Consider the following 11,296-nt stretch of genomic DNA (forward strand, 5'->3'; position numbering starts at 1 on the left):
AACAGATTACAGAAACGAAGGAAAAACATATTCAATATTCTGAATAAAATAACTGTCAACCTAGAATTCTCTACCCAGTGAAACTAACATACAAAAAGAATGGGAGTAAAATGAAGACATTTTTAGACATAAAAAGAATAAAGGATTTTGGGGTGCCTGGGTGGCACAGCGGTTAAGCGTCTGCCTTCAGCTCAGGGCGTGATCCCGGCGTTATGGGATCGAGCCCCACATCAGGCTCCTCCGCTATGAGCCTGCTTCTTCCTCTCCCACTCCCCCTGCTTGTGTTCCCTCTCTCGCTGGCTGTCTCTATCTCTGTCAAATAAATAAATAAAATCTTAAAAAAAAAAAAAGAATAAAGGATTTTGCTACTCATAGACCTTCCCTCTCTACTAAAAGACCCACTAAAAGCTGAACTTGAGCAAAACAGCAAAAGAGAAAAAATGGAGTGGAATGCAAGAAACAATGGTGAAAAAGAAAAGAATTTGGTTCTCATTTGCAAATCTAATTATAGACTTCATAAAATAATAATCATAAGTGTTGTCTAAAAACACAATAGGGCTAAAATATGAGAATGATAACATGAAAAATGGGGTGAGTTCCAAGAAAAATTCAAACATTCTAAGATTCTTGCTTTTTTTCAGGAAAATGATAGAGGGGAAATAAACCAACTAGCTTAAAGAAGAAAAGATTATGCCATAGTTGTGTTTGGGTTATGAGTGGAAGAAAGGTAGTTAAAAATTTTTTTTCCTAAAGCTTCTGACAATAAGATTATATTCTTCTCATGTGATTAATATAAACTGCTTTAAAGGTACTTTTTAAATATTTTCTTCCTCCCATTAGAAGATATTAGTATTTTTCTAGAAATTGAAAGACAATGGCTTTGGTCCAGAACTGAAGAAAGATAATGTTTTCTCTTTACCTATTTGTGAGCCAGTTCACATAGAATTAATCGTACTATTTAGTCTCCAAGATTAATATTTGTTTCTGAGAGTGACCCAAACTCTGAAATCCTCCATCAATGTAGATATATTAGCTCAGTAATTCAAATACTTTGCAAATCAAAAATAAAAATATATTTGCCCTAAGAATTGAAAATCCTAAATGCCCTCAAAAGTAGCATCTCTGATAGTTACCTAAAAAATTTTCTCAAATACCCTTTTACATTTCCTGCATGGGAGGGGGTGAGGGATCCTTAAATAATAAGTATTAGTTATAATTTATGAATTAATAATTGTCAGGATCAGTGCTGCCCTATTCCCAAGGAATTAACTTGGAAGGTCACCTGCAGATTCTACTCCCACCTGAAAGGAAAAAAAAATGTGTATCTGATGTTCTTGGAATTTACTGCACTAACTAACCACTGTTGCCTCAAAGAATCATTTTTACTCAAACACAAGTGGCTAAAAACAATTTTGCTTTTTTTATTTGGTTCTTTTGAGAGGCAAAATTGCAACTCACAAAGACAGCTATTAAGGTCTGAATAGAAAATGTTTAGATTAAATATCATCCTCACACTCAAGAATCGTTGTAATTGGTCCATTAAACAGCAGCATTGCAGTGCGGTCTATATTTTTATTTGCTTCATTACTTAAAACTAAATAGCAGTTATTAGCTATATTACCGTGGTTAAAGATTCTACAGTTTACGTTGTTGATGTTGAAATTTAGCTTCATATCAACTCATTGACAACGTCTTCTAATTGTTTAATATTGATTAAGTGATGGATCATGGTTTGGCTGAATTCTCTGTTTTTATGTCAAGTTTTTAAAAAAGAAATTTGGAATGAATCCAATGAAAAAGGTGTTTGTATTAGTCATATTAGTCAAAATATAATGGATTATGAGCAATAACAATTCCAAAATCTCAAGAAAACAAAGGTTTGTTTTTCTCTTGTGCTACACACCCATTGTTGGTTGGCCATGGATCTGCTCCCACATCAACTTCCCTCCAGGACCTAGAATGACAGAAAAACCTCTATCTGGACAGCACAGATCTCTACAGCAGGGAGAAAAAAAAGATATAGTAAACCATGAGATGGCTCTATCAGCTTCTGTTGGAAGTGCCACACATCATCTCCACTCTTATTTTATTGGCCAGAGCATATCACATGACCAAGCCTGCCTCAACAGGAAAGAAAATGTATAATCCTCCCACAGGAAGAGACACCACAAGGAGGGGCACCAAAATATATGGTACACAGTCATATGATACACCACAATGACCATGCTAATATTTCTCATAAAAATGAGGAGAGAGTCACTTCAATAAACTATTTGTTTTCCAAGGCAATACTGGTCTTATCTCTTCACTGAAGAGAAAAAGTGACTCTCACTTTAAAAAAAAAAAATCCAGATAAGTTATTCACTAACTGAAACAACTAGACAGTATGACAAAGAATGAAAAAGTTATTCTCACATGAAAAACAAATTTGGGTTCAAGTTTACAAAAATTAATTTTTGTATTTTCAACAAGGAATGAGAGGAATAGAATGTCCACTGTAACAGAGAACTGTATTTATTTATTCTTGTAACAGAGAACTTTAAAGGACATGATCATTTATGAAAAGAAATTTTCCAGAGAAGTCTCCTAAGAGCATTTCAGTGAAAGAAGCTTGCATTTCAACTACATTTTGCATATGGGATAGAGAACATGCTTAAGAGGCAGATGCTAAAAAAGTGAAGTTTAAACTAATTTTGACAATTTAACACTGCCAAAATCAATTGCCACCTCAGGTGCCCCTATAATTTGTACTTCAAAAATCTTGAGAGGTTTTAGAAAGATGAGAGTATTCATTTTAAGTCTTAAAAATGTTTTAGCATTGTGGACAATGTTTTTTAAAAACCCAAATTGTACAACAAATGGTCAGTATTTGAGACATTGTTTTTATTTTTATTCAGGGACGTAAATTTCATCACAGCAGTTTCTCTTTTTTTCTTTTAGGAGAGGGAGGGGTAAAGAGAGAGAAAGAGAGAATCCTAAGCAGGCTCCATGCACAGCACAGAGTCTGATGCAGGGGCTCGATCTCACGACCCTGAGATCATGACCTGAGCCGAAATGAGTCTGATGCTTAACCAACTGAGCCACCCAGGCGCCCCACAGCAGTTTCTTGATGTGATTATTAGAGCAAGGTCACAAATTAGAAGCTACATGAAACCACATCCCTGGTTTGTTTAAATGTCAGTAATGCTTTGCCACAAGTAGCTTTGTAAATTTGGTGACCGCTGAGACCCCGTCTCTTTTATGAATTTATGTCAAACCCAACGTTAAATTAACACGAGCCTAAGAGGGCTTCTTAAGGTGCCGGTTCAAAAGAATACAGAGAAACTTTTAGCACTGTAACCACAATAAAGATCAGGAATTAAAATAAGGTCAAATGTGTAGCTCACCCTGAAGCCCACTCTGCTAATGAGCAGTTCTGTTCATTCGTCTAAGAAACTTCCCATTGGCCTCATCAGCTTTTCCCAGGGCACATCCTGTGAATTGGTAGTTCTGTAGGATCCCGTTGATGGTTACGTGATACGTAGATTCTGTAATCAAATAACTGTGGGCAACACTGAGTTAAACAAAATAAAATAAGCTTACTTACTGAAAAGTACTCAAAGCTATTAAAAGAAGAGCGTACGTCAAGAATCTCCAAGAGAGGACGATAGCCTGTAGCACTTGCCAAACTTATTTTACACTGAATATTTTTTTTTTCTTTGAGGACAATTGGGACTGATGTTCTATGGAATACACTACAGAGAAGTTTTCAATTAGACTCTTCCAGATGCTTGCATTAGATTATTATGGTAAATATTACCTAGAGTTAGTGCTTTGGTCATGACATCTGTTCAAAACTATGAAATTACTCCCTTTAGACCAAAAAATGACTAATTAATCAGTAATGACCATTACACAGCTGATTCAACCATGACACCACAGATTTCCTCTTTCTCTATCATCTTTAAGACCAAATTTAAAGAACTACTTGGCAATGTGATCCACCGCTTCGTTGTCAGGAATCTATGAACAGAGGGAAAAGAGAGAAGGACAGATGGGTCCGCTGATGTTTTCATTATCTGTATCATGCTTTACGAATCTATAGTACAGGCCCAGCCAAAGCCGACCCAATCTCAGAAGTCCTTCCAATGACACTGAAAAAATATATATGAAAGACAAGAAGCAGTGGTTTTCCCAGAAAACCAATCTGGCTAGAATGGGATTGCTCACATTTTGTACGAAGAATTTCCCCTCAAAGGTCAAAGGAGTCAACAGGATTGAGATGCTGATAGTAAAGAACGTAAGAGCTGAGCATCAGCAGCTCTCTTAGCCCATTTGGAGAGAAGAAACTGATGTCAGTTGACTTACCTTCTTTACTGGTGGAAGGTATGGCATAAAAGGCAAAGTGATGACACATGTCTCTAGTTCATGACATTTTGGAATTACGACAGGCTGTTGGCCACCAAACCAAAATACCTTCTCAGTGAGGTCTACCCTGACCACCCTATTAATACTGCAACCTGCCCCCCACCTTGCCCTGGGAATTCCCACCTACCTTAGCCTACATTTTTCTATAACTCTTGTCACAATCTAACGAATTATATAATTTGCATATTTATGATGCTTAACGATTATTGTCTGTTTCCCCCACTAATTTAAGCCATACATTGGTTGCACAAATTCTTGTTAAATTAATGAAATGAATTAGTAAAAATTTAAAGAAAAATAAATGCTCAGAACTTTGATCCCAGGAAAGTTTCCCTTATAGGACTTCTGAAGATGTCCATCCCAATAGTGCCTGTCTCGGCCTACCTATTCTACCATGAGGGGAAAAAAAAAATGGGGATGACGCTGACTTCCACCCCAGGTCCACCTGCCAGGGCTGAGGCCACTGTCTGCTACTACCCCCACCTTCCTGTTACTCACCCTCTTTAATCAAAAAGGATTATAATGACGAAAAGGGCAGCAGAAGTCCCTCTTCTGCCACTATTCTCTAATCACCTATACAGCAGAACATAGTGCAGAAGCCTCCTCACTGGACTCCCTGCCTCTCTACCTCTGTCCAGGCTGTTCGCAACATAACAGCCAGAGTGGTCCTTTGCAACATGTCAGTCACATCACTTGTCAACATAAACATAGTCTTTGCTATGGTCTGTAAGACCTTATATGATCTGGCCTTCCATTCCTTCCCAGACCTCATTTCCAGTTACTATCCTCCACACACACATACTCCACTCCAATCTCGTAACTATTTCTCAGACATACCAATCATGCTTCACCCCAGAGCCTTTGCACCAGCTCTTCCTTTGCCCATGAATGCTCTCCTCTCAGCAGATATCCCCAAGGCTGACACCATCACCTCCTTCAAGTTTCAGTTCAAGGGCCACCTTCTCAGAGAGGCTTTTCCCTACGACCTAACCAAGTACTGCCATCTTGTCCTCCACTTGCCCCTACTGCGTGTCTGCTCCATCACCTTCTTACTTATCATACATAACCCACTTACATCATTTACTTACTTATTATGTTTATCATTTTAATTCTCCCACTAGAATCTTAAAAAGAAAAGAAAAAAATCTTCAGAAGGGCAGAAACCTTTTGCAATTTTTCTTCACTTTTTTCATCCCCTAGGCCTGGAATAATACTAGCACATAGTGAGTGCCCAACAAATATCTGCTGAGTGAATAAAGCAGGGTTATAATAATGCATTTTTGATTACACAGACTATTTAAATCCTAGCTCTATCGTTTATTAGCACCTGTGTAAGCTTTAGTAAGTTTCAGAAGCTCTCTGAACCCTAATCTCCTCATCTGTGAAATGAGGTTGGCAATACCTAAATCACAGAGTATGATCCTTTGTATATCCAATAAATGAAGGCCATTACTATGCAGTGTGGAGACTTCTGGAAGCAGAATATTGGGAGCAAATGGCCAGGGGTATGCTTTGCAGAAGGTTGATATGCTGGGAGGTAGGAAATGGAGAAACGATGTACTCAGCTCTCACACTTCTCTGAGTATATACATGTAAAACCAACATATATTAAGGATAAAAATGGACCTAATTTGACCAAAGCAATCCACTATATAGTGGATTTGATGAATAATGCAGATAAACAATAAAGGTAGATGACCAGTTTGGTGGTTTTAAAAAGGTGCCAGAGTTGCTCTAGAGACTTCATAAAATATTGTTAGTATGCACTCTAAAGTATTTTTCTTTTTAATACTCCAGAATCAATTCTTCTGTAGTACCTCAAGGTTATTCAGGTTGTCTCCATTTCATGCATTCTGGATGTCATTACTGACTTTACACTTCCATCCTTCCCTGTATCTGTTAGTTAGACTGGCCTTGGCAACAAGGGAAGACCATATGGTGCCCATCCATATGGATGGGCTGGCTGGGTTTTAGAATATTCCCCATTGATGTTCCTGCTGTGTGAACAGAATAACTTCTACTTAAGAGTAGAAGATGTGGGATTCCAGCTTTGCATATTGTATCAGTTAGAAAATGCATTCAACTGGGAGTAGCTGAGACCTGAAAAACAAGGCTTAAACAAATCAGACGTGGTATGGCGGCTTTGCAATCTCATCATGGACCTTCTGTCTCTCTTTTCTGCCATCTTTGGCTGTGTCTTCCTTCTTTAAGGCAGCCTCACATTCACAAAGTGGCTACTGAACCTCCAGCCAGCATTTCCTCATTCCAGGTAAGAAGGGAAAAAAAGACAAGGAACAAAGACAGCATACCAGGTGAGGCATTGCTCTTTTTTTTTTTTTTTTTTTTTTTTTTTTTTACGTAACTTTACCAGAAGACCCATCTAATAACCTCTCCTTATATCTACTGGTTAAAATTTAGTCATATATCCTTCCCATCTTCTGGGCAGTCTGTGAAATCTAGCCTATTTTAGCTAAGCATGATGCTTCTCTGATAAAATCAGAGTTCCGTATGTTAAAAAAAAAAAGGAGGGGATATTGGGTAGGTAACTAGCAGTCTCTTGTCCAGTTTATCTAGCTTGCTAATTACATTTGCACCAACCTAGAAATTGTAATCTTTCCCTTAGTTCTCCAAAGCGTGGTTTATAGAGATCATCTTCTTAAAAAACAACCCTCCTACTGGTATCTACCCCACCCTACCAGGACTCCAGTTTGGCTTTTGCAGACCAGGTCTCCACTTGGCTGACCACAGAGGTGATTCCAGCTATTTCTCACGGGGCTTGGTAGGAGGAAATACTTCTCAGAACGCCATCATTAGGATCATTATTGCTGCTGCAATGCCCCAGGATTAGAAAGAAGCCCCCTTGTGTGACCAAGAACACTGACTCCCTCTTAACCTCTGCATAATACATACTATAGAATTGATATTTGGGGAGCCTTTTTTGTTTGTCACTTAGAAAATTCTCCAAGAATCCTTCAAGCATTCATTAGCTCTGCCAGGTCACCAGGGAGGAATTTTGGTACATTTCACCCTAGCCAACAACTTCTGTGGGTACCATTCCAAGGACTAATTTACTAAATGGTCCCTCGGTTGCTTAAAGAGTTACACAGCTTCAGAAAGTGCCTGACTTACTCCCACGCAGTGGCCCATCCACTGAGAAGATCTGACCGCAAAAAAAATTACAGAATTCCTATTGATGCTAATTATTTTCTAATACTATTTGAGGAATAGGGAAGTATGAAAGTCAGCAATTGTTCTAAAAACCAAGTGTGTAGCCACCTGGGACAGAGCTGTGAAAAAAAAAAAAAAAACGGAATCATACACATACCCCATATCTTTCCCTCTCTTCTGAGTCCAGTGCTTTCCTTTTGTTCTCTAAATAACATAGAATTCGCATCCACTATGAAAAAGATAAGCCTTCAATTCTTGGTCTGATTTTTTTTCCCTCCTTCATGGAAATGGCTCCATGGAGCTTTCAACTTGTCAGATATAATCTGTTCTAGCCACACAGTCTTGAGGGGACGACAGACACAGAATCTGTGGTGTCAGATAGAAATTGCACGGAATACAAACGCAAAGGCATCACAGAGGTGATGAACACGAAGTTCTCCCTCCCTGAGAAGGAATGAACAAGACACTGGACCTGGAAGGAGCAGTTGCAACAAATGACACGGGCCTCTGTGGACAGAGTGTGGCCCAGAGCCTCAGCCGGCCATGTGGACAATTCCCTAAGGCTGCGTGTCCTCACGCCTCTCTTGTCACTCCCACTGAGGCATGTCGGAAAGAAGGCCAAAGCGTCCTTCCTCGGGTGCACTGATTCAGACAGACAGCTAAGCTGAGACGGCTTTGGTGAACACACTCCATGGGATGAAATGAGTTCCCCTGTGGTCTGCTGCCCTGTTGCCGTTAAACTGAAACCAGAGAAGCTCCGAGTTGCTAAGAGATTGTCATCTTGCTGGGGGACGAATTTACACAATTGGTGCCCTCGGGCAAGTCGTGCTGAATCTGTCAGTATTCCAGACTGTGTCATTTTTTCAACGATTTCTTCATCCGAGACTACACAGAGGACAGCCTTCCCTTCACACTTGCAGAGTGGGCTTTTACAGCCCTGCCGGATCTGAGGAAGAGCTAAGATCTCCTGCCAGAGGTGTGAGTTCAAGGGGTTACCCAGTGAGAAAACTGGGAAGAAGGCAAACTGGCAGAACTGGACCCACAAACAGCTCCAAGAACAGACAGGAAAAGCATCAGAAAGGCAATGAGCTAGAGCCATCTGGGTGTCTCAGTCGGTTGAGTGTCCTTTGGCTCTTGGTTTCAGCTCAAGTCATGATCTCAGGGTCCTGGGATCGAGTCCCATGACAGGCTCCGCACTCAGCAGGGACTCTGCTTGAGGATTTTCTCTCTCCCTCTCCCTTTGCCCTTCCCCTGCTCACTCTCTCTCTCAAATAATCTTAAAAAAAAAAAAAAAAAAGGGCAATGAGCTAAGACATTGGTAGAAATGAGAAAGTCTTCGTAGAAACTGGGAGTCATGAGAGCCGGGGTCTGAACAGTCCAACAGTGGCTTTGCACTAGGAATAAAGATTAGGTTAAATGGCAGGGCAGGACAAAGATGTATGTAAGCTTGTATGTTGCTCAATTTGCCCTTCTCCTTCTCTGCTAATCAGAAAATTGATGTCCACAACCCCAATTGATGGAGTAGGGACTCATGGAGCCTCACACATCTTGGCCACAGCTCATGGGACTGGGAGAACCTCTGACTCAAACTCAGCCAATTCATCAGCTGACCAGCAACCATCTGATTCTCTCTCTCTTTCTTGAGAATTAAAATAAAACATAAGCTGACTGCAGCTAGTCAAATAGTGCTGGGCAAAAGATCTCCTAAAAGTCATAGAGAATTGGGACCAGAGTCAATGCCACAACCACCCAAAGTCAGATGCAAGCCAGAGTCACGGGGGAGCAAAATGATGAGCCTTTGAAGGAAGTGCATACAGAAAGATGAACAAAGATATACAGGGAGTAACAAAAGTGAGAACACATGTGATCCCAGAAAAAAAGGAAGCGTGCAGTTTTCCAGTTCCCAAGAGGTATGACTCTTATTCCCTCCACTGAGTTCTCTGAGATCCCCTGCATCCTTATAACCTAACCAAACACCCTGATCCTGTGTGATCCCTGACATGCAGCATATACCCCATTGTTGTAATGAGCCAGTTGTTCCAAACAGGTTCTTTGGATTGCAAAGAACACAGACTCACCCAGGCATCCCTAAGAGCGAATGATCATAAAGATACCCAGAGAAACTTCAGAGAACCAAGGCAGGTTAGGGAGCAGCTTATCTCCATCTCTCTGCTTCTGTCAGAGCCTCTGCAGCCTGTCTCTGGTGGCGCCTCTGTCCCTCTCTGGGTCTTGCTCCATTCTCCTGTCTATACCAACTGGTTCATTCTCCCCCCCCCACTCTGCAAAACTCTCCTCTACTTCAAAGATTCTGCACCTCATAGCTTTTGCTTCTTCATAACTTCAGCTGGCCCGGAACCTTCGTGACCCTACCTTACCTAATGGCTCCTCTTTATAGATTCCTTCTATTTCAGATTCCACTGCTAACAGTATTTTCTAGTTCAGCTTCAAAAGAAGGAATATGATTAGCCCTGCTCATCCTTTTGCACCAGGTCATGGGTTGGCCAGCCTCGGGTTTGACTATTCCTGGATCAAAGCCCACCCCTTACACAACCATCTCCAGCCAGGAGGGCAGAGTCCCACAGTACGAAACACAGCAATCTAGACCTGCCCATTTAGAAGGGGCTCTGAGCAAGCAGACGCTGTGACAGACATGTTTAATATGCCAACCCCTCCTTACCACAAATATCCTTGAGATACAGCCCACCGTTTTCCAAGAAACAGTTAATTATGTGATAAAGAATCTATCTTGTGATATTAACAGTTAATAATCATATTGTGGCCTTTTTATTTTTTTCTTCGACTTTTCAGAAGTTTCCAAATTTCCCAAGTAATTTGTCCTACTTTTATAATCAGGAATATCACATTATATATTAGGAAAACAAATGTAGGTGTATCTGAGTGGCTCAGTCAGTTAAGCATTGGACTCTTGATTTTGGCTCAAGCCATGACCTCCTGGGTCACTGGGATCAAGCCCCCCATCAGGCTCCATGCTCAGCAGGGAGTCTGCTGGAGATTCTCTCCTTCTGCCCCTCCCCACATTTGAACATGCATGCTCGCTCTCTCGTGCTTGCTCTGTCTCTCTCTAATAAATAAATAAATCATCAAAAAAAAAAAAAAAGAAAAGAAAACACATGTAGCATCATTCATACAACAAAGTGTATACTGAGAACCAACCACATATCAGGCTCTATGCTACACACCAGAAATACAGCCACAAACAGGGAAAAAAGGGCCTTTTTTCCATCCACATGGATGATCACATAATTTATCAGCAAATCAGGACACTTTTGAGAGTGAAAAGGGGGTGCTATTAATAATCAGACCAGAACAAAAATGAGACTGTGCTGAGTAAACCAGAACATATGGTAAATGTTTCTACTTATGTACACCAGCTAACATCTTAACATTCCTATGTATTTGAGTGGAGGACTACCATATATAAGGCCTTAACTCTCTCCTCAAAAATTAATTTCTAAAATCAAGAAATTCAGAGAATATGGCAGGCAGGTATCTGAGGACAGGGAAGATTTTAACTGTCCACATCTCAGCATCCTCATCCTTCACTTTGGAAAATACCCAGGGATCCAGCTCAACCAAGAAGGGCAAGGAAAGGGGTGGAAGGGGTGGGGAGCTAGTGCTGATTGATCACTTACCAGATGCCAGCTACACAGTTGGATACTTTCTATATGCAATCAAAATTCATCTCATGACAACTCTGTGA

The sequence above is a fragment of the Ailuropoda melanoleuca genome, chromosome 15 (assembly GCF_002007445.2).
Source record: "Ailuropoda melanoleuca isolate Jingjing chromosome 15, ASM200744v2, whole genome shotgun sequence".
Classification (NCBI taxonomy): domain Eukaryota; kingdom Metazoa; phylum Chordata; class Mammalia; order Carnivora; family Ursidae; genus Ailuropoda; species Ailuropoda melanoleuca.